This window comes from Dasypus novemcinctus, chromosome 9, assembly GCF_030445035.2.
Source record: "Dasypus novemcinctus isolate mDasNov1 chromosome 9, mDasNov1.1.hap2, whole genome shotgun sequence".
Lineage (NCBI taxonomy): Eukaryota > Metazoa > Chordata > Mammalia > Cingulata > Dasypodidae > Dasypus > Dasypus novemcinctus.
Window position 1 is genome coordinate 20184645 of NC_080681.1, and position 25914 is coordinate 20210558.

Sequence of the window (25914 nt, forward strand, 5' to 3'; positions counted from 1 at the left end):
TGGATTAATTTATTTTTCTATTAGTAAAAAAATTAAATTATATTCCTGCTTATGATTTTCCAGTTATTATAATTAAGCAGTAATAATATTTTTCCAACAAAAGTTAATTTTTAAAACTCTAAGTGATTGGAGATGACACTAAATTAAAATGAACATAGATTTTAATTTATTGCCACAGTAATTTTCATTAGTCATTTGCAGTGTGCAAGTTGTTTTCCCATGAGTAAATTCCATGATTTATCAGTAATTGCATTTAAGAATTTTCTTGTCTTTGCTATTTAAACTGTCATATTTTTTCTACTTTAAAGACAGAATTAAGATGACTTATTGTTCATTAAAATTATATGTAATCAGAGGAGGGGAAAAGCTGGCAGCAGAGCAAGGAGCTCCCAAAGTCAGCTTCTCCTACAGGGTAGTTAATAATCACCTGAAGCTATATAACTCACCTGTTTGGGGGGCCCAGGAGACCAGAAGAGCATCTTGCAACATCTTTTGAAGAACGGAAAGAGAGGACTGCCCATCTGCAGTGAAGATTTGTGAGAAGAGTACTCCTTGCTGGGGAGGCCAGTGCTCATCCCCCACTGGCAGCACAAGATGCCTCCAGAGCTATTTCTTGGCTAGAGTTGGAGACTCCATTTCCAAAAATGGGGAAGAAAGAGATGATTGAGCAATTACTTCAGCTACTGATTAGTAAATTCAGTTGGCTAAAGTCCAGTCCTATGAACAGCCTAAAGTTTGAACTTGTTTAAGTCAGAAAATGGCTGGAAGCCTCCACTTTAACTCCACCCCTGACATGAGGGGAAGTTGGCCTGATTGAAAACCACAGAGATGGTAGAGAATGGTTTCCTTCTACCCAAGTTAGATTGCTGCCCTAGCCTAGATCCATGCCCACTTCAGGCAGGGAGAAAGCTGGTGGGACTTACATCAGCTTCTCTGGGCAACTGTAGTCACTTTCAAATTGCCTAGACTAGCTTCTTGGGCGCCCATGCTCCTAATAGGACAGGAGGTGGGGCAGTGTTTCCTCAACATCTCTAGACACTGAGGGCACTTTCAGTCCACATGGAATAGATTGTTGGATAACTGTGGCTCCATCCCCTCAACTGACAGGGCAAGAGGGACATGCTCTCTTAGCCTCTCCAGGCAACTGTAATCACTTTTGACCAACACAGACTAGATTGTTGGGCACCTGTGACCCCATCCCCACTCCCTGATAGGATACGAGGTGGTCATTGGTTCCCAAGCCTCTCTGGGCAACTACAGGTGTTTTCAACCAACACAGATGAGTTTGATGGGTGCACCTGAGGATTCATCCACATACCCAATAGGACAGGAGGGGGGCAGTGTTTTCTCACCTCTCCAGGCAACTGCAGGCACCTATGGTCTGCATGGATTAGATTATTAGGCACCACTGTGTTTCCATCCCCACCCCTAAAAGGGAAGAAGAACAGTGCTCCTTCAGCCTCTCTGGAAAACTGCAGTTGCTTTTGGCCTACACAGATTAGATAAGGGAGAATATCAGTGGCTCCATCCCTGCCCTTGATATTTCATGAGGAAGCATCATGCATCCTCAGCCTTTCCAAGCAAATGCAACTACTTTTGGACCTCAGGAATGAGATTGTTGGACACATCTTTGGCTCCATTTCATCTCATGATAGAGAAAGAGAAGGAATAGTCTCTCCTACCCTCTTCAGTCAACTGCAGTTGCTTTTGACCTGAATGAACTAGATTGGTAGGCATACCTGGGACTTCTTCCTTGCCACTGTCAGGGGAAGAGAGTAGCCAGTGCTTCATCAGTTCAACTGAGAAACTACGTTCAGTTTTGACCCACATGATTTATTATGCCACACCTGTGGCTCCAAATCTGTCCCAAGGAGGAGAGGAAGGGGCATGGGGCTTTATCACTCTCTCCAGGCAACTAAACACAGTCTTAGCCTTGTACAGCCTGGATTACTGCACCTGACTTAATCTCTTTCCCTACTCCGGGAAGAGGAGAAAAATTGGAGAAGCTGAATCAGTTCCTGGGACAACACAGACAGCTTCTGTCTCCACAGCTTACAGTACAAACCACATTTTTGGCTCCTACTCTGCAACCAACAAGGAAGAAAGGGCAAGAAACAGATGAAAAAGAGTGGAAAAAATCAGATTGGTCAAACAAAAGCCACTATTAAGTCAAACAGTTGAAATAATTGTTAAATAAGATGTAGCACAATGCAAAACAAATAGAAAGCCCTACGCTAAAGAGAGAACAAGGCTAAAATAAATGTATCTAGTAAGTCAGATGGCAAAATACCAACAAAAATATTATAATTCATACCAAGAAACAGTAAGATATGGCCCAGGCAAAGGAATAAGATTAACTTCAAGATGACATAAAGGAGTTGACCCAACTAAGCATAGATTTTCAAACAAATCTCCTTAATAAATTCAATGAAACAGCTAAAGAGATTAAGAATATTGTGAAAACACTGGGTGAGCACAAAGAAGAATTTGAAATATATACATAAAATAGCAGATCTTATGAGAATAAAAGTCACCAAAAATGAAATTAAAAATACACTTGAGGTATATGACAGAAAATCTGAAGAGGCAGATAAAGCATCAGTGCTTGAAGACATGCCTTTAAAAGCAAACATACAAAAGAACACATAAAGGAAAGAATGGAAAAAATTGAACAGGGTCTTAGGAAACTGAATGGCAGGAAGAGATGTGCAAACATACATATCAATGATGTATCAGAAAGAGAAGGATAAAATAGTAGAAAGAATATTTGAGGAAATAATGATAGAAAATTCCTCAATCTTATTGAACTACAGAGATATATGTTTCCAAGAAGCACAATGTGATATTATCCAAATAAATTTGAATAGTCTTACTCTCAGACATGTACTAATCAGAATGTCAAATGCCAAAGATAAAGAGAGAATACTGAGAATAACAAGATAAAAGTGATTCATCACATAGAAGGGATGCCTAAAAAGATTAAGGATTTATTTCTCATCAGAAACAATGGAGGCAAGAATGCTGTGTCATGATATTTTAAGACAAAGCAAGAGAAAAACTTCCGGTCAAGAATTTTATAACTGGCAAGACTGCCTTTCAAATATGTGGGCGAGTTTAGGATATTCATAGATATACAGAAACTGAGAGAGGTTGTAATCAAGACACTGACTTTGCAGGAAATACTAAAGGGAGTGCTATAGTCTGAAATTAAAAGACAGAAGACAAAGGACTGGAAGAGAGTCTAGAAATGAAGATTTCATCAGTAAAAGTAACCAAAAATTTTAGAGTGGTGAAAATAAGAGATGACAGACAAAAATCAAAAGTCAAAATGGGTGAAATAAAACTGCTTTTACTATAATAACATTGAATGTTAATGGGCTAACCCTCCCAATCAAAGGACAGACTGACAGAATATGTAAGAAAATATGAGCCATCTATATGCTGTCTATAAAAGACTCACTTTAAACACAAGGATACAAAAAGATTAAAAGTGAAAGACTGGAAAAAGATATTCCATACATGCAGTAACCAAAAAAAAAAAAAATGCTTGAGGAATTTTACTTACTTTGGATGAAATAGGCATATATTAAAAACAAAGCTGTTATTGGAGAGAAGGAAGGAAATTATATATTAATAAAAGGTACAATATACCAGCAAGAAATCACAATCATAAATGTATATGCACCTAACCACAATGTCCCAAATTATCTGAGGAAAATACTAGCAAAATGAAAGGAGAAATAGATGTCTCTGCAATAACAGTTGGAGACTTTAGTACGCCAATCTCACATTGGATAGAACATCTGGGCAGAGGATCAATAAAGAAACAGAGAGCTTGAATAACATGATATAAGAACTAAACCCAATAGACATATATAGAACTTGCACCCTAAATCAGCAGGATAGACAGTCTTCTTTAGTGTTCATGGATCTTTCTACAGGATAGACAATATGTTGGGTCACAAAGCCAAAGGCAAAGTTAAAAAGATCAAAATTATACAAGGCAATTTCTCTGATAATATGAGAATAAAGCTGGAAATCAACCATAGGCATTAAAAGGGAAAATCCATGATTATATGGAGATTAACAATATACTCTTACATAAGTATAGGTCAAAGAAGAAATTGAAAGAGAAATCAATAAATATCCTGAGACAAATGAATATGAGAACACAACATATCAGAACCTATGGGATGCAGCAAAGGCAGTGCTGGAGGGAAATTTACAGTCCATGCTTACATTAAAAATGAAGGAAGAGCTAAAATCAATGACCTAAGCTGGAGAAACTAGAAAAAGAACAGCAAATTATTCCCAAAGCAAGCAGAAAGAATGAAATAATAAAGATCAGAGCAGAAATAAATGACATTGAGAAAATGAAAAGAATTAACAAAACCAAATTTGATTATTTGAGAAGATCAACAAAATTGACAATCGCTTAGTCTGACAAAGAAAAAAGAGCAGATGCAAATAAAACAAGAAATAAAATTGGGGACATCACTACTTACCCACACAAATAAAATAGATCATAAGAGGATACTATGAACAACTGTATGCCAACAAACTTGACAATGTAGATAAAATGGTATATTTCCTTGGAAGATGCAGACAACCTATGTCAACACCAGAAGAAATAGAAGGCCTCAAAAAAATTCAGTCACAAGTAAAGAGATTGAAACTGTTATCAAACAAGTCCCTAAACAGAAAAGCACAGGATTAGATAACTGAAGAGATGAATTCTGCCAACCACTTAAAGAAGATTTAATACCAAGCTTACTCAAACTCTTCCAAAATTTTGAACAGGAAGGGGCACTACCAAACTTATTCTATGAAGCCAATATTCCCTAATACCAAAGCCAGGTAAATATATTACAAAAAAAAAAAAAAAAGAAAAAGGAAAAAATTATAGATCTATTTCCTTACTGACTACATATGCAAATACCCCCAACAAAATACTCATTAAATGAATCCAACAGCACATTAAAAGACTTATTCATCATGATCCAGTGGGTTTTATACTAAGGTTGCAAGAGTGGTTCAGCACAAGAAAATCAGTTACTACACCACATTAATAAAGAATAAAAGTCATACGGTCATCTCAATTGATGCAGAAAAGATATTTGACAAAACATAGTATCCTGTTTTGATATTAAATACTACAAAAGACAGGTAGTAGGAAGCAAATTTGGCTCAAGCAATTGAGCTCTCATCTACCACATGGGAGATACTAGTTTTGGTTCCCAGGGCTTCCTAGAGAAGGCAAGCTGGCATGAGGGGCAGGCACAGTAAGTTGTCACAAGATAACTCAAAAAAGAGACACAAAGAGGAAAGACAATGAGAGTCATAGCCAACCAGGGAGCTGAAGTGACTCAAATGATTGAGTGCCTCTTTCCTACATGGGAGGTAGAAGGTTCAGTTCCCAGTGCCTCCTAAAGAAAAGATGAGCAGACAGACAGTGCAAACAACAAGGGGAGGGGGGGAATAAATAACTAAAATAAATCTTTAAAAATAAGAGAGGTAGTGATGGAAATTTTCTCAACATAATAAAGGGCATATATGAAAAACCCACAGCTAACACTGTGCTTAATGGTGAAAGAAAGAAAGTCTTTAAGAAATCAAGGACAAGATAACAATGCCATTGTCACCAATATTGTTCAATATAGGGCTAGAGGTTCTAGCTGGAAGAAAAGCAAGTGAAATGCATCCAAATTGGAAAGGAAGAACTAAAATTTCACTATTTGCAGATGATAAGATCCTATAAATTGAAAGTCCAGAAAAATCTAGAATAAAGCAACTAGAGCTAATAAATGGGTTCAGCAGAGTGACAGAATACAAGATTAATACTCAAAAATTAGAAGTATTTCTATGCACTATCAATGAGCAATCAGAAGAGGAAGTCAGGAAAAAAATAATATTCACAATAGAATCCCATGAAGAGAATTTATCCAGTGGCTAAAAGAATCAAATATTTAGGAATAAATTTAATCAAGGACATAAAACACTTTAATTCAGAAAACAACAATGAATTGCTAAAAGAAATCAAAGAACTAAATAAGTGAAAGACCATATACCCTAATAATGAGGACTCTGAAGAGGAATTCAATTTAAAAATCCATTTATAATTGTGGCTAAAAGAATCAAATATTTAGGAATAAACTTAACCAAGGTTGTTAATGAACTGTTTTCTGAAAATGCATGGAGTTAGAAACTAGAGCATAGGTTACTAAAAGATAGGTTGAAGGCGAAGGAGTTCTGAAGTTTAAGTAGAATTCTTAATCAGCTAGACAGTATAAGTGTCTAAATGGATAGATCTGATGGTACCAAATTATAGTGAGTAAAACTAACATCGCTGGTTTATAAATGGTATTGTGGATGAATGGCATAGTATAAGGATGTAAATGTCAATTGACAGAAAGCTAGAGAGTAATCTTGGGACTGAAGAGTATAGTGAACCCAGATATGGATAAGAATTGTTGTTAATAGCACTTCTATGAAGTGGAAAAAAATGTACCTCACTATTAACAAGGTGGCAAAAATATGATGATGCATGGGAATAATGTAATTAGTGTAATTTATGGAATATAGTTAACATCAATATTGTAATATTCTTGCCAGTGTAAAAGAATGTACTACATCAAAGCTTAGGGTCAATAATCGAGGCGTATGGGATTTTTTTCTTTTGGTCTAAGGAAAACATTCATATTTTACCAAGGCAATGATTGTACAACTCTGATGAAATTGAGAGCCACTGAGTGTACACTTGTCATTTGTACAAGGTATGGGACTGTATAACAGTGAACCATATGATGGAAGATGAACTATGGTTAATAGTACAAATATGGATGTGTTCTATAATGAAGCATAACAAATGTACCATACTAATGTATTATGAATAGGTGGTATGGAAAAAATACACCAAATGTTAGCTATGGACAATAGTTAGTGATAATATTCTTATAATGTTCTTTCATAATCTCTAATGAATATTTCACAACTATGTAAGGTGTTGGTGGAGGGGTGATGTGTGGGAATTCTGTACCTTATGCAAGATTATTTTGAAAGGTTATAAATTCTCTAATAAAAATATATACTTAAATTATATGAAATCATTTTTCATTATATATGTGGCAGTTTGTAATTATTTTATGAATCCCCAAAAGGGAAAGATTGTTTATAAACTAATCTATTCCTCTGGGTGTGATACCCTTTGATTGCATCAAATTCAATTGAGAGGCCTTTGATTAGATTACTTGCAAAGATCACTTAAGGGATTATGACTGGTCCAAAACAGTGAGGCATGATTCAGGTGAGTCTCCACCCTCTTGCTGCATCTAGTAAAAAACAGAGATGTAAGAGAGAGAGACAAAAATAGTCACAGGAAAAGGAAGCCACCATAGTTTGATCCTGCCATGTAAGAAAGATATAAGGATCTCATAAACCCAAAGTTCTCTAAGAGGCTGGGCCCATGAAACGGGTGGCCTTCTTGCTTCAATACATGGCTTTGGTGAGAATGCATTTTTGATGGTGCCCTGGTTTGGATTTTTCATTGTCTTAGAACTGTAAATATTTACCCCCAAATAAACCCCTTTATAAAAGCCAACCCATTTCTGGTATTGTGTATTCACAGCTCTTTGGAAAACTAAAATAATATGTTAAATTCATATTCTCATAATAAAATGTATCTATTTGCTCCATGATCAGTCCTTTATTTGTTTTTGAATATTATTGAAAATTATTTCCTGACCTTAAATAGTTGCAATATTTTTTGGATGTACATGGTCTGATGATGAGGTTAATAATCTTTTTTAAAATTGTGATAGCATATATATATATATATATATATCAGAAAATTTCTCACTTTAAACATTTTTTTTTTTTTTTTTAAAGATTTATTTATTTATTTAATTCCCCTCCCCTCCCCCGGTTGTTCTCTGTGTCTTTTTGCTGCGTCTTGTTTCTTTGTCCGCTTCTGTTGTCGTCAGCGGCACGGGAAGTGTGGGCGGCACCATTCCTGGGCAGGCTGCTCTTTCTTTTCACGCTGGGCGGCTTTCCTCACGGGCGCACTCCTTGCGCGTGGGGCTCCCCCACGCGGGGGACACCCTTGCGTGGCACGGCACTCCTTGCGCGCATCAGCACTGCACATGGGCCAGCTCCACACGGGTCAAGGAGGCCCGGTGTTTGAACCGCGGACCTCCCATGTGGTAGACGGACGCCCTAACCACTGGGCCAAAGTCCGTTTCCCACATTTTTTCTTATATACTTCAGTGATATCAATAACATTTACAATGTTGTGCTACTATCATCCCCCTTCATTACTAATACTTTTTCATGAACTCAAGCAGAAATTGTATGTGTTAGGAAAAAACTTCCCATTTCCCTTCAACCCTAGCCCCTGGTAAATTCTAAGCTACTTTCTGTCTTTTCAAATGAAATTTCTTATTCTAGATTTCATATCAGTGCAATAAACAATATTGTATATTTCCCTCTATAAAGACTAAATGGGAGATCATTTCCCATCATTTTAAATATGAAACTATTATAATACATTCCCCCAGTGTGGGACATGATTCCTGGGGATGAGCCTCCCTGACACCGAGGGATTACTACCAATCACCAGCTGGTGACACAACTAGAAAAAGACCTTGAATAAAAGGTGGAAATGGTAAAGAAAAATGAGCTTATAAGGCTGAGACACTTCAAAATGGGTCAGGATGTCATTAGAGGGGTCACACTTATGCACGTCTCAGCAGGATCCCAGAGACAGCCAAAGTAGGTACAACCGCAGGTAATGGTGCTCCTGAGGGCTACAGAGACACACATGTTCTGTTGTCATGGCAGATGGCTCTGGAGTTCAGTGCCTTGCCAATGGGCCCTACTTTGTAATTTGTGCTCCTGAGTGTGATGGATTTGGGCTCAGATGTGACCTTTCTATACATGCCTCTTCTGTCACTTCTACTGAACCTGTCACTTTTACTAGACTGGGTTGAAATTTCAAGCACACAGGCTCATAAACATAGTCATCAGTATCGAAGGCCCATCATTGAGCCATCCTTCTCTAGTCTTTGCCTTTGCACTGGGTGGATTGCTGCTGTTCCATTGTGGGACATGACAGAGCTCCCCTAGCTGGGAACTCAGCATTCCCTCAGTTGCTGTATGTAACTCTGTCTACTATGGCAATACCCAAGGAATATCTGAACGTTTTTATATACCCTATATACATGCCATGGAGAACTCTCTCCCAAAATGTGTCCCCGATCAATGACATCCCACACCAGTGTTCCTCTCCTGCCATAGTTGAACCCCTCTGTGATCAAAAACTTCTTCAAAAATGAAGTCTAATATATTGCCAAATGCAATTAGTAGGAAAATGAAGTAGTAATGACAGGTTTAAAGATTAGAAATAAAATACTAATTTAGAAAAAATAAAATAAAATAAAAAATAAATCAAGGTATTAAAAAATGAAAAATATCATAAGCCTTTTTTTGACATTTTGTCTTTCATCACCCTAATAGGTGTTGCCCTATATGTACAAGGCAATCACTTCCATTCCTTCCTCAGTGTCTACATCCTTTTTTTTTTAATTTTTAATTTTGTCTTAAAAAAGTTTTAGATCACAGTAAAGTCACACATAGACTATAGGGGACTCCCATATACTCAACAGCAAACTCTTTTCCCCCTTCCCCAGCAATGATCTTTTTACCTGTGGATGTTGTATTTGCTACAGCTGTGGACAGATAATGAAAAACAGCTACTAACCATGGTTCTTTTATGGTTTACATTATGGTTTGTATTTTAAACTATATACTTATCTGAATTTTTAGTTACATTATGGTTTACATTATGGTTTACATTTTAGACTAGACATTTTTATAATTTTTGCTGAAATTTAACATGGCCTATATCCATCATTGCACAAACCTGTGAAACATTTCCATTGCCTCCCAGTTATCCCCTCTTCCATCTATTCTATTCCCCTCTCTCCCTCCCCTCAGGGCCCACAGTGACAGCCAAGTTTCACTGCTTGAAGGACCAGATTTATAGATACTTGCAACCATGCTGAAGGCTTGACCCCCTAGTCTGTCTTCCCCAATTGGGAGCCAATCATGCTCTCGAGGGATGCCCTTCCGTCTGTTTGAGAGTATCAGACCACCACAGAATGGAGGTTCAACACCTTCCCACTCATCTTAATAATTAAAATTAAATATTCTAATTACTTATATATCTATCAATATATAAATATAGATTAAACATTAAAGAAAATAAATTCTTTGACTTAAAAATAAAATAAAGTTATTAGTTTAATTTAACTTAATTTTTAAAAAGAATAATATGATTTGTGAGATGGACTGGAAATTTATGGAAAAGGTACTTTTAAATTATTTTTATATGCATTCATAATGAACTGAATATTAACTCCATAATCCAAGTAACTACACACTTTTTTAAAAAAGATTTATTTATTTATTTATTTCTCTCCCCTTCCCCCTCACCCAACCCCAGTTGTCTGTTCTCTGTGTCTGTTTGTTGCATCTTCTTTGTTCGCTTCTGTTGTTGCTAGCGGCATGGGAATCTGTGTTTCTTTTTGTTGCCTCATCTTGTTGTGTCAGCTCTCCGTGTGTGCGGCACCATTCCTGGGCAGGCTGCACTTTGTTTTGCGATAGGCGGCTCTCCTTACGGGGCACACTCCTTGTACGTGGGGCACCCTACGGGGGGGGGGGGACACCCCTGCGTGGCAGGGCACTCCTTGTGCGCATCAGCACTGTGCATGGGCCATTTCCACATGGGTCAAGGAAGCCCAGGGTTTGAACAGTGGACCTCCCATGTAGTAGACGGACGCCCTAACCACTGGGCCAAGTCTGCCACCCACACTTTTTTTTTAAACAAAGGCCACCATCAAGATACCCAAAATCACAGGGGCAAAAATTAAGGAAAAACTTCTTTAGATTTTACCCAGAATTTCACATTTTATGTGGAAGTTCCAAGTGTACTTACAAGAACAGCAACTTTTTGGTTTCCTTGCTTTACATCTTTTGGCTAAGTTCTTAAAATATCTTATTCCATGGAACAATAATGAAACTTTATATATTTAACATATTACAATAAGATGTAGAAGAAAAATTTAAAATGGCTACTAAATTTTGAACAGGAGAGGATAGTCTAGTTTTAGTTTTCTCTAGTTATATCATAAATATGAAATAAAAATTTTAAAAAAATACAGCATTCTGATATACCTTCTGAATTAATTTTGGAAAGTTATTACTCATGGAGCTTTGTTGAGGCATATAATTCAAGAGCTAGATAAAACATGAATTTTGAAGCTTATTCAGCAGACTGATTTCTGGGAAAAGTAACTCAAATAGAATATATTTATTAAAAACCTATCCTCTGCTTCAGAGTCAGCAGTTCTTGGTAATGCTGCAGAAGATTTCCTCCTCCCCCTGCAATAGCTTTCATCATTTGGTGTTACCTGCCTGGCCAATTTTGAAACATTGGAAAGGAGCTTAAAAAGTTATACCTCAAGAAATTAATTCCATTTTATCTGATTGAAATAAAATGTGTATTTCAATACTTTAACACAATGACAAATAAGCTTAAGTAAATCAAATTAATAAAAGAAAATGGAAATAACATCCTACTCATCATATAAATTTATAAAGTAGAAATTATTATGGTTTGGTAATTAATATTCTAGCTGGCCAAAATTATCAATGACAAACTTTAATAAAAAATAGCATTTTGAAGGGTTATTTTCTACTCAATTCAAATAGTCCTAAATTCTAGTGTGCAAGTATTTTAGGATAGACCAGGGTTTGGCATGCTTTTTCCTGTAATGGGCCACTGGTACGTCTTTGAGGCTTTGAGTGCTATATAGTTATTCTCACAAGTATTCAACGACATTATTGTTCAAAAGTAAACAGATATTGTACACATAGATGAGCCGGATGGTGTTCCAATAACACTATTGGCAAAAATAGCCAATGGAAATTATTTGATCTGTGCCATATTTTGCAGACCTTACTGTATAAGGTTACAGTTTAAGAGTGATCATAGGAAATATATTTGCTGAGTTCTTCAAAATGGGGTGTGTTTATACTTTATACCAGAAGGAGTGTTTGACTGGATATAAAACAGTCAACCACTCTTAATAAACCTAACAGTAAGTCTCTACTGTCTACAACAATTAAATGTGGCAAATGCAAAATCAACTTGATCATATAGTTTATTTCCAAAAGGGAACACTTTAGAGAGGAAAAAAGACTAGATACTGCACAGTACACAAAGTATAAGTCAATAACTGACCCAGGATGTACAGAATGTGTGGTCATTCTCATTAAAAATAACTTTATCTTTTTATTAGGATAGCCAAAGTGTTTTTTCTTTATTTTACAAATACATCATTTAAGATAGATTGCTTTTCAGAGTAATGGTTCCTGGAATACAATGTTTTTAAACTATATACACTGATAGGCTATTATATTCTGGGAATCTTTTGAGAATTATATATTTGAATATACATCTATTCAAGTGCTTTGGTTATCTTTTTCAGAGACTGTAAATATGAGTACTTACAGCTTTTACCTGTCTTCTCTACTGATCCTTTTAATTCTCATTCTTTTTATGTTTATCTGTTGCTCATTGTGTTTATGGTTTCCATTTAAACTTCATGTCCTTTTTTATACATCTTTGTGCCTATTTTTCATTTTGTTCTTTGTAGCTATATTAACCAAAGTGGTGCTGATGCAAAATACCAGAAATTGGTTGGTTTTTATAAAGGATATTTATTTGGGGTAGGAGCTTACAGATACCAGGCCATAATGCATAAGTTACTTCCCTCACCAAAGTCTATTTCCATGTGTTGGAGCAACATGGCTGTGGACATCTGTAGGGTTCAGGCTTCCTGGGTTCCTCCCTTCCGCAGGCTTCTTTTTCCTGGGCTCAGGGTTTCTCTCTTCCTGGGTATTGCTTCTGTTTCCTCTGCAAGCTTATTTCCCAGGGCTCCAGCTTAAGGCTTCCACATCAAACTCTAACATTAAAAATTCTAACATTAAAAACTCCCCAACTCTGTCAATTGCCATGACAATTGCCCTACTGACCAATATGATCCAATATAATCTTATATGCCCAGAGGAAAAGGTCAGTTTACAAACATAATCCAATATTTCTTTTTGGAATTCATTAATAATATTAAACTGCTACACTCCACCCTCTGAATTCCAAAAAGACATTACAATATAAAAAAAAACCAAAAACTTAAATCAGTTAAAATGCAAGTTCTAAATTTTATCACAATCAATATAAAGAAATACAGTTTGTCTTGGGGAAAAATCCTGTCTACTATAGGCCTCTGAAACTTACAAAACAATTCATCTACTTCCAAATCCCAAATGGACAGAAAAAGGATAAACATTTTCATTACAATAAGAAGAAATTAGGAGGCAAACATGAGTCACAGTTTCTCTACAGTTCAGTAGACCTGCAGGGAATCCTCTGTTCGATTTCAAAGTCTGAGGGTCATTCTTAAGAAGATGGTTTCTTCTCCTTGGGGCCATATGGGAACCCACCCTTTCCACATGCTTGCCCAACCATCACTTTCTTGTTTCCACTGTTATCAAGCAACTGAGTGTTAACCAAGCTCCAGACCTCTCCCTCCAAGAGTGTTGGGGTGATTGCAACACCTTACCCAAACTTTGGGTTAGAATCTTAACCTCCCTAGTACAGTGATGTGACAATAACATTCCCCCTAACCTTTGGCATACAGGCTCAACCTTCTCAGAGTAATGAGTTGACCACCTGACCTTCCCTAACTTTGGGGGACAGGTACAGCCTCTCAGACCTGTGGGGAGCTGACCTTAACTGCCCTAGTCCTTGAGGAATATGCTCCACTCTTTCTGTACCCTGGGGCAGCAAACCATTCCCAGAACATCAGACAGGAACTTCCACCCTCTTCAACTGCTGGGATGAACACATTGTCTCTGTACACATGGGTGGGGTTCCTCTCTTTGCCCAAAGTGATGTCTGAATTCCAGATCTCAGCTTCCAAGGTTGTCCTCTTAAAGCTGTTTCTCCTTCAGTCTCTCCTTTCTATGATCTTTTTATTCCAGGATGACAGTGGTTTTGATCATACAGTTCTCTCAAAAACCTTGTTGGTTTAGTATGCAAGAAGCAGGGGTCCAAGCCATCAGACATTAAGACTTTCCGCAAGTCTTTCCAACATAACTGCATCTCCAATCTTGATTTACCAGTTCCAAGTGTAGTTAAGTCTCCAATGAGGCACTTTCATCTGGAAGCTTGATTTTCAGGGGCTTGGAATTTCCAGAATTAGTTTCTGTTTTCCTTGTACCCAACAGTTCAGTCCTCAGCATATCTCTCGTGTCTAGCATTTTGTTTTAAGCTGCAAGCAGAAGCCAAGCTACATTCTCCAGGTTTACTTTGGAAATTTCTTCAGTTAAATGCCCAGGCTTCCTATTTTCAAATTGCGCTTTCCATAAAACACCAAGAGTTAATCTTGCTAAGTTCTCTTTAACTTTAAAAAATGGATCACCTTCCTCCAGTTTCCAATAATAGTTTCATCATTTACTTCTAAGTCATCATAAAGAGTCTCTTTAGCACCCATAGTGCTATCAACAGTCTCTTCAAAGCACTGTAGGTCTTTTCTTCCAAGCCTTTCACAATTCCTCAAAAAAATACCCCTTTCCCATTTATAAAACCATTCCAGGATTTTGGTAATTGCAAAAGCACTTCCTCACTCCTCAGTACCAAATTCTGTATTAGTCCGCCAAAGGAGTGCTGATGCAAAATACAAGAAATTGGTTGCATTTATAAAGGATATTTATTTGGGGTAGGATCTTACAGACACCAGGCCATAAGCATAAATTACTTCCCCCACCAAAGTCTATTTCCACATGTTGTAGCAAAATGGCTGGCAATGTCTGTGATGTGTGCCAATTCTTCCTGAGTTCCTCCCTTCCTCGGGCTTCTTTTTCCTGGACTCTGAGTTTCTCTCTTCCTGGAACTTGCTTCACTTTCCTCTGTGAGCTTACTTCCTGGGGCTCCAGCATAAGGATTCAGCATCAAACTCCAACATCAAAACTCCAACATCAAACCCCCCCAACTCTGTCCTTTGCCATGCCTTTTATCTGTGAGTACCTACCAACCAAAGGATGAGGTCTCAATGCCCTACTGGCCTACTTTGCTTGATTACTTAATCAAGCAAACCTCTGAATCCAATATAATCTAATATGCCTAGAGGAAATGATGAGTTTACAAACATAATCCAATATTTCTTTTTGGAATTCATCAATAATATCAATCTGTTCCAGTAGCTTAGTCATTACTTCTTAAATTATTTTGTCTTCTTCCATTTCTTTCAAAATTTCACAGATTCTAACAGGTTCATCTCCATTTGTTGTTTGGTCACAGTATTCTGTTATCTGGTCATATTTTTTCTGTGTGTTTATGGAAGACAGTGTTGTCCTCTCTTCATAGTTACAATCACCATATTACGATGATAAAAAGTGACACATATTTGGGTCAGAAATATACTGTGTCACATTTTTTTTCAGGGTGAAATTTGGTTCTACTCCATTTTTTCTCTTTTTTCTTTGTCCCTCCTCCTTCACATTCTTTTCTTACTAATAGTGTCTTTGAATGGATGTTGTTATTATGCATTTTTGTCACTTTCATCTAAGATGGATCTTCCAATATCAGCAGTAATCAAGAATACTAGGAATAGGTAAAGGACCTGTGCAGATTTCTGAGTTTCTTGAGCATCTCATGGGCTCTCTTCCATGTCACGAAAGTAATGGAGCATTTCTTTTCAAATAATGCTTCTATCATGTTCAAATCCTAACTCAATTTTTGAAATTTCCTGATTCCTTCACCATTCACCAATGTACATCAAAGGACGCTATGCTTGTTTTAAAGGAGAGGATATTCTCTTTTATAAGTGGTAATTTTTAAAAAATATGCTACTTCTGTGGTTTCTAGACAACTTCCACATTACCTCCTCCTCCATCTGCATCTGTGTCCTTGTCTGTTTCTCACTTTCTTTCCCTCCCCACTCCTTCGTTCTCTACCCTTGTTTGTTTTTTCTCAATTCTTTCATATAGATCTCATTCAGGGCTGAGTTATCTCCTGAATATGAATATTTGATGTACTTCCTAAGGTCTATCCCATATCTGCCTTGTCCATCTTAACTAACCCTATTTCACCTTTCAGTTTCTGTACTGGTTCTGCTGGATTCAGGAACACTTGGCTACATATATGTAAATGGATTTGTTGTTCTTTATCTGTTCTCTTATTTTATTAAAAATGAGTTTGCATTTTTTGTCTACTTGCTTTAAATCTCTTCATTGCTTTATATGCTTTGAGAAACAAATTTGGCTCAATTGAAAATAGGGTGTTGCTATGCACTTATAGAAAATGAAGTTATTTCTCTTTATATCCCCAAACCAATACTATAATAGTTCCTCCATTTTAATATACATATTTTTTTCACATTTGAACTACTCTAAAATTCTGACACTTTTTACAACTGGATGCATATTAAAATTATCATTGCAAGTATTTCTTTTTTATTTCTTTCTGGTATATAAAATAAAGATATATTTTGCAGTACGTTAATATACAGATAGAAGAAAATTCGTAATATGTATTAAATATTGAATGCATGAAAAAATCAATAAAAGAATAGTTCATAGACCCACACAAAACACTTAGGGTTTGACAGTTGTTCAATTCCTATATTAAAGATATGGGTAAAAAAATCTGTAGAATTTAGATATCACAGTTAAAAGAGATCTCCTAGAGATATGGAAACAGAATCGTCTGACTTTAAATTCATTACTCTAAGAAGTGACTGAAACCATGATTTATATTTTCAGACATTAACTCTTAGGGGTTAAGTGAATGCAACACAAGTCATGGTGTTCTAACAATAAAGATGAAGACACACGCTACTGAAACTTGCAGAGCAAAATAAATGTCATTTCATTAACTCAGACAATATTACGAAAATATGAGCATAAAAATCAGTGAGCTAGTACCAGCCAAATTCATACAGAAGACACACAAATATGTATATATCTGTGTATATTTTCATATATATATTTCATATATTTCATATATGAAAATATGTTTGTATACATACATAATCACTTAAGTGAAAACTAGCAATACAACAAATAAAATTCCAACAATACACATTCATGGGGTTTGAAGAAAGGAGTAATAGAAGAGTAGAGATGTATGGGACTCAATTCCTAGTCATGATCAAGACTATCTACCATAGAGGGAGATATGCTAATTTGTCTATACCTAAATCACTGACATTTTAAACAAAAGTTATTGAGGGTTATAGGGGTTAATTCCCAGTCCGTTGCGTGTAAACTTAATAGCAAATGGGATTTCCAGTTCTAATTCCCCGTCCTATGGGTGTGAACTCATTTGTAAATAGAATCTTCAAAGATTCTATTAGTTTAAGGTCAAATTGAATTGAGGGGAAGGAAGGGCTTAATCCCATAAGACTGCAGACATTATAAACAAAGGAATTTTGGACAAAAAATCAGAACCCACAGGAAGAGATGAAAAGTGACAGATGACCATGTGATTGCCTGCAAGCCACCACCAGGATGCTATAGACTTCAGAAGCTGAATGACGGGCTGATAACTTGTATTTGGACATCTAGCCTCTAACTGTGAGTCAATAGATTTTTGTTCTTTAAGCCAATGGTATTTGTCATAACAGCCCTAGTAAATTAAAACAGGGGTTGATTGGAGAAATGGAAATAACTTAGCATGACTATGCTTTGGAGCTGTCTCAATTCCAGCTAATTGAAGACCACTATACCTCCACTTTTCCACAGCCTGGTCAAATTGTCCAATATGCACCAATAAAATCGGTTTGTTTTTAAAAAAACACAACAGCAAGGTCTCAACTATCGTTGCACTTTGCCTACGCTACAAATTCTGGAATGTTCACTCCTCTTCCCTCTACCCATTCTCTACATACCTTGTTAACTCTTACATATCTTTCAGTTCTCCAGTCCATATAAAGAGTCTCTTACATACTAAAATATCATATACACTGTTCCTGATACTGTTCCTGGCAACACTGTATAGATTGGCTTAGGCCTTGTTATATATCCTCAAACAGAGGTGGAATTTTCATGATGCTAATGAAACTTAAGCTTCAGGATCCCTTTCTTTCTGGTACTCCTTGTAATTCTCTTTATCTAAGATTTTCTTTTCTTTTCTTTTTTCTAAAAATTTCTCCAAATTTTAAGAGCTTCAGTCTCCATGACATTTAGATTGATTATTATTCAAAGGATGCTTTCCTTCAGAATGCATCTTTATTGTGAATATTTAATATCTGTCTCTGAGAAAGTATTCTACCTCTTTATATTCACCATTTTATCCTAAAAGCCTGCAACAATAAGAATAATATCTTGCCTAGCAGGGGTGTAGAACAAACATTGCTGGAGGAAGGAGCATCACTTGAGATAATAATCTTTCTACTCTTTTTTATATAATTTCCTATTTAGTCAAATGGATCACTGGCTCACTTACAATGTGTTCTTACAAATATATTTTCTGGGGAATTGGAGGTAGAACAGCTTATGACCGTTCAGCATAACATTGCATTAGCGATAACATTTGTTGTAAAGGGAGGATTACTCTGAGATACCTGTATTTTTAAACACTTTACAGACAGTAAGATGTATTTATTCAGAGATGCCTTCCTTAATAGGATTTCAGGCAGTTTTGGAACTAAAATAAATTGCTTTTAAGCATGTGTGTTCTATCACACTAAATGGATTTATGTATCATATCTACCATGTGCTAGAATGAACACCTTCATCATACAATAGAAGTAATCCTGGATTAAAAAGGATAAATCCATTCCTGGTCTTTCCTCCAATGCTACCAGGCACTTTTCCTTTTCTTCTTGAAAATATGGGTTTCTCAAGTTACCTATGAAGAGAAGAACCCTTTAAAAGTAGCCACTGTTTAGCGTTCTCTAAATTGGTTCTGCATTCATTACTCTCACTTCACAATCTCTCAGAAACTCAGCTTAAACACGTTTTCTTCATTGAGATTGCTTCATTTATGAAGGAATATTTGATGGTACAAATTCTGTGTTTCATTCTATTGCATAACTAGTTGATACTGACAAAATTGTAGAAAAGTTTTATCAAGTTGTCTTCAACATTGCTTCTCTACTCTTCCAGCTTACTACTGTTGGAAGTAAAAATTCTGTTTTGGAACCATTAATTCAACAGAAGACAGCTATCAAGGACTGCCTATATGTTAGGACTTCCTTAGGTGTCAATAAACCCAGAATTTAGTTAAGAGAGGAGTCATATTAGTAGATAATTACAATTCAGTATATTCAGTACAATAAGTTATATGAGAGTGAGAAACTACATTCAGAATTATGAAAAAACAGAGGAAGAATAATATAATTAAGGCTATTAAGGAAATATTTGACAAAGATGATATTTCAAATGTTTTGAAGGATAAGGTTTCTTTCTGTTGGAGAAATGTGAAAAGACCTTTTGACTGGACAAGTAAGTACATTTCAGGGATGATGAAAAGTCCAACATAACTAAAGTACAGGGTATAGAAAGTCAAAGAAAATGACAAAATTGGAAATAGGGGGGTTATCAGGGTATAAAAGGCCTTTAAGTCCTATGAATTAGACATTTCCCACAGGAAGCAGGGAGACTGAGGAAGTTAAACAGGAAAAAGGAAAAAAAGACATTTCATTTATTTATATATTATTAATTTATTTACAAATTTATGAAACAACATCTAATAATTATGTAAAGAATATATGTATGTGATGTAGTCCAAGTTGCAATACTTCAGTTAAAAGATGAAGAGACCTAAATTAACACATGATCTAATAGAATGTAAAGGAAGATCAAAGGGCAGAGATATTTAGTGAAGTGCTAATAAATGTTTTTAACAACCAACTCAAAACAAGCAAACAAACAATATCCAATAGTATAAATATCCTCTTCACGGCCAATTTCTATCAATTTTACATCACAAAGTAGAATTGAGAAGGGATGTGTACAATCAGCTCTCCTGAAGTACAATCAGTAGAAGGTGTGTGCATGTGGGGAGGGTGATGGAATGTAAGGTACAATGGAAAAAAGTATATGTATTCTAGATTTCCAGCTTGGGAAATTGAATATGTCAATGTATTATATCCTTTGTTTATTCTCTGATTCTCTGCCCTGGAAAAAATAATCATGTGTACTAAAGTAAATTATTGCATTAAAGATTAAAAAAATATTTGATATGGAGGATAAGAGAAGTTGGGCACACCTCAAGTGATTCCATCAAGATCAGTGATCCCTAAACCAGCCCAACCTAAATCAGTGTGTAATCTGTTGTTCATACTTATGACACATATTGTAATTTCTTTGACTGTTACTTTGTTTTTATTAACATTTGCGACTTTCTTATTTTATTTTTTGCTTTTCTACTCTGGGTCCTTATTTATCATACTTTTAGGTACTGTTCAATGTATTTTTTACTCATTATTCAAAACTCATTAAGGAAAAGATATTTTGAAAGTATTCAAAATAAATGCTAAATGTGGAGAAATGTGTGAATCTAAGTGAAATGGCTGCATTGATTAAAGCAAAATGAGGTCAATCATGAATCTATTCCAGAAGAACCAGTTACTAATACTGAAAAGAGGTCTCCTAACTATATTCATTATAAATGGCATTATAAAGCTGTTTTTAATCGTTAGTGCCCATTGATTATTCAAAAATGAAACCTAGAAAGACACACCATCTACCAGAAGTGTTTTTAAACCAACTCTAATTTGAGAAATAATTTGCATAAGCTATCTAAGTATCACAAAGCACATATTCTAAAATGTATAAATCAATTTCTCCAATTCTGTTACTCAGATATTTAACAACAAATCCTGCTATAGTTTAAAACATATTTGCTTGACACTAAAGTTTGAGATTAATACATTCAGTCAAACCTGATTAGTTCACTGTGATGGTTAATTTCGTGTGTCTGCTTGGGTAAATTATGGTGTCCAGTTGTTTTGTCAAGTAAACACTGGCCTGATTGTTACTGAGAGGGTATTTGTAGATGGATTTACATCTTTAATCAGTTGATTGCCTCTATGGCCAAATGCATCTACAATGGACAAAAGAGATTACCCTCAGCAAACTGATGCATTCAAGGAGTGCCCTGCCACGCAGGGGTGTCCCCTGCGTAGGGGAGCCCCACGCGCAAGGAGTGCGCCCCGTAAGGAGCGCCGCCCAGGGCGAAAGAAAGTACAGCCTGCCCAGGAATGGCACTGCACACACACAGAGCTGACACAGCAAGATGACACAACAAAAAGAGACACAGATTCCTGGTACCACTGATAAGGATAGAAGAAGTCACAGAAGAACACACAGCGAATGGACATAGAGAGCAGATAACGGGGTTTAGGGGAGAGAAACACATTTTTTTTAAAAAGGGGGAGTTTCTTTATCCAGTCAGTTGGCTACCTTAAAGCCAGGACTGAGGATTTCAGAAGTCAGAAGAGAGAATTTTTTTCCTCCTCTTCAGCCAGTCAGCTTCTTCTTGGGAGTACAAATTTAACTTCCAGTTGGCAGCCAGACCAATGGAATCCAGGCTTTCCAATCCCCATTGTCACATTAGCCAATTCCTAGACTAAACCTCATAATATATATATTAATATATACATACATATATATTCAGTTCTGTTTCTCTTTAAGAATCCTGACTTTCCTACTTCATTTCCTGCTCCTGCAAGTTAACAATTGCTGTTTTTCCTGTTTGCGTCCCCAGCACTGACACATCATACTTCTCCAAAAGCTCTTGCTGAAATAACTCTTGAGTAGCCAATATGGACCTTTGTGAGGCATGTATAAAATATATAAAGCATATGGACCCTGAAGTGAAGGAAAATACAGAAATTCCCATCTGCTTTAGGGCCATTTTAAGTGTCACTAATAGGCACAAATAATTTGAGGTTTGTATCTACATTAATTAATTTCTGTCAATAGTCATTCCATAGGCATTGACAAAGTCAGAATTGTATTTTAGAGTAGGACTTTGAAGACCATGTAAAGGTTTAGGAGAATTGCCCTTCTAAATAGGGACTTTAAATGTCACTTTTATTTTTTTTGTTTGCTTTTTAAAATGATTCACTTAAAAGTGGCATACTATTTTCCTTTTTCAGGAAAAATCTAGCTGTTCTTGGCCAGAACATTATGTAAGACATCTGTTCCTCTGGCTACAAGGAAAACTAAATAATGAGAAGAAAAATATGGGAGACATGGGAAAGACCATAGGCTGATTTTTCTAAATTATGTAACATAATTACAATCTTATTTTAGTTATACTCAGAATCTTTATTTGATCACTGAACAGATACAATAAACCATAGCCTGAACTGGAGACGGTACCTCACAGTTAAGACAGGGTTCTTAAAATAATTCATTTTATAAAAATAACATGATGATAATGGATTACTTTGACTACATCTCTGCAATATGTAAAAAAATCTTACTGATGTTCTCATGCCTCCAATCTAGTCCATTGTTCTTATTTTGTTAGTGTTGGTGCATATTATCAATAAGTGGGCATTCAGGCAATTCTGCCTCATTTGTTAGGATATTCATCCTGCAGGTAACCATGCAGTATCCTGTGGAAAATGTGCAGATGTCCAATCCACGCTGCTGTGACTTCTTCATAAACCATTAAAGACTGTAATTACTCATAATTTAATTGCCACATTGCTATCATGTGCCTTTAAAAATACCCATTCGCAATGGCAAATTTGACTTTAAAATTAGCCCATGCTTAATAAATATATATAGGATGATTCATGCTGCTGTCTCAATTAAGGATTCATAGGTCTCTATGTAAACATTGCAAGAAAAATATCAAAATTGTCCTTCACCCGTTTCAGGCAGGTGTCTGGAGCATTTGACATTGCCATTTTGCCTGAAGATATTACTGCAGGGGACAATAGATTCATATAAACCTATCTATTTCCTTCCCATATGTAGAAAAAGCCTTCTAGGCAGAGGTTTCAGTTCAGCATATTCATTACCTTTTAATTGCTTTTAAATTGCATTGTGACCTGTGTCATCAATAGTCAAATCTATCTAACTGAAACTAGCGCAGTTTGAGCGTGTGTGCTGGTGAAAGTTTTTGTGTCAATTGGTATGTGTGTGTATGCATGTGTTTGAGCGAGTGTGCTGGTGAAAGTTTTCATGTCAATTGGTATGTGTGTATGTATGTGTGTCTGCTTGGGCATGCTTGTGCAGCTGTGTCTTTTATTATAAAATCAGGTAAAGGCACTATCAAAAGGCAAAGAAAAGCATTGCTTGGGAAAACATCTAAAAATACAAATTTCATCCAGCATCTGTGCTGTTATATACATATAAATAAGGATGATATTAAAAAGTGAAAACTTCTAAGTGAATAATCAAAATTGTTTGCAATATCTGATGTTTTGCATGCTAGAAAAAGTATAGAAAGTCATTGTGGTATTAAGCATTGTATTTAAGACTCTAAGTTATGCAGAAAAATTTCACTCAGAGAAAAAATAAGTGTGATTAGTTTAGACTGAGCCATAGAAATCTCAATGCCATATAAAAATAAACTGACACACATACCACTGAGAGCATTGAGGTAAAAAACCGTCGATCCTCTGGAGGACTTACTCAAAGCTATTTCACAATCACTCAAAATATACGCACATCTTCTTACATTCAAAAGAGTGCAACCAGAAAGCTCATGTTTCTGGACCTGGAAAGAAAACTGCTATCATTCAGAACTATAAGTACAGCTTTCAATATACATTACCCATTTACATTTCTTTCCCATTTCCATTTTCATAGTTCAGTAAAATAAAATAAAAACGTAGACAGAGTGAGTGAATTCACTTATTTTCTCCTTTTAGTTCTTAAGTCAGCTCTTCATGGGCAATTAACTCTTTTCAGAAAGGTGTTGAGAAAAGTAGGAAATGGTAATTGCTTCCCATATGAGAAGAGCACCATATCCAGTCGTTTCAGGGGTTTGCACAATAGGCTCAGCAGCGATACAGTGGTTCTGGGCTGAGCTGGCCATCATGGGTAGCAAGTGCAATCTTGTCACTGGCACCATGTGAAGAAGTTTAAATACAGAAGCCTTGCTATTTAAGACTTGATATATGGAGTGATTTAGGAGTATAGAAGAGCGGAACAAGCAGAAAGCCCAGGGCATTTGGCTAGAAATGAAGAAGAAAAGATGAACTGGCTGAAGGAACTCCAAGCACAGCCAGTGAAGTGGGGGCAGGGGAGTAATCAAGATATCAAGATATTCTGGAGGCAAGATTAATAACATACTTCAACAAGTTAGGGCCTGAGAATTAATCTTGAATTTTGTAAAATCTAGGCTATTGTTGATCTTGGCAAAAACTCTTTGGGTGAGTGTTATGGGAAAGAAGGCATTAGGAAAGAATGGGAAAAGAAAAATAGATACTGTTTATAGAGAGACATTTCAAGATGTTTTAATGTAAAAAAAAAAAAAAGAGTAGGCACATGAATCAGTTGCCACAGGGTGTGGGTCAAGGGAGAATAAATTATTTGGACAAAAGTGAGAATAAATCATTAGTTACAATGAGAGAAGGAGCAAGTAAAATAATGAGATAAAAGAAAAAAAGAGGTGGAAATAATAAGTGGGTAAAATTTCTGCAGGAATATTTAATAGGCTGGAAATGCTGAAATCCAGTGTGCAATTGGAGAGATTTGCCATATTTATATAAGCATAGCAAATTCATCACTTGTTAAATGAGGGAAGGTAAATCACATGGGTACAGATGCAAGAGGAAGAGACTGCTGGTAGGAGAGTGTGGCAGACTGAATTATGTACTTAATGAAGACATTTCTTAATCTCAATCCATGTCCTTGTTGGTGTAAAACCATTTGTAAACAGAATTCTTTGAAGGTATATTATGAATTAAGTTGTGAACTCATTTGTGAATAGGATCTTCTAAGATTCTTGTTAGTGTGGTCATACTCAGTGAGAGGATCCTTAATCCTTATGGCTGGAGACATTAGTTAGAGATGCTGTTACAGGAGGAAGAAGGTAGAAATCAGTAGAAACTGGAAGAGAAAACACAAATTAAGAGGGAATACCATGTGACTAGAGGCAGAGATGCAAGCCAAGGAAACCTGAGGATTGTAGCAAGTCAGAATGGTAAAGATTTCAGGGAGACATTGATAATGCCTTGAATTTGGACTTGTAATCTTCTAAGCATGAGCTAACAAATCCCTTGTTGTTAAGCCAACCTACCAATGTTCATAATGACATTATTCACAATTTACAAAAGATGGAAGCAACCCATGTCCATGAACAAATAAATGAATACACAAAATGTGGTACATACACACAAATTATTTAGCCACAGAAAAAATTAAGTTTTGAGACATGCTGCAACATGGAAGAAATTTGAAAATGTTATGCTCAGGGAAATAATCAAAGAATAGATACAAAAATTATATAAAATCATTTATGAGATATGACTAGATAATAACAAATTTGCAGAGATAGGAAGCAGATTAGAGATTACCACAGGAGGAGAAGAAAGGGAAGGGTAAGTACTGGTAAAATTGAAAAATATTTTTTTTAATTTGATATAAATAAATAAATAAATAATAAACTGTCTTGACCTTTCTTCACCATCTGGCCCACATGCAATCTTATGATCATTTTCATTTCTAATACATCTTTATGACTTGCCCATCTCTTTAATGAAAATTATTGTGTTTCTCTCTACAGCAAAATTTCTAGACAGATTCTGTTAATATGCATTTTCTTGAAATACTCTCCTCTTTTTCTTTTTTAAAACCACTCCAAATTCAATTTTGCCCTCCTTG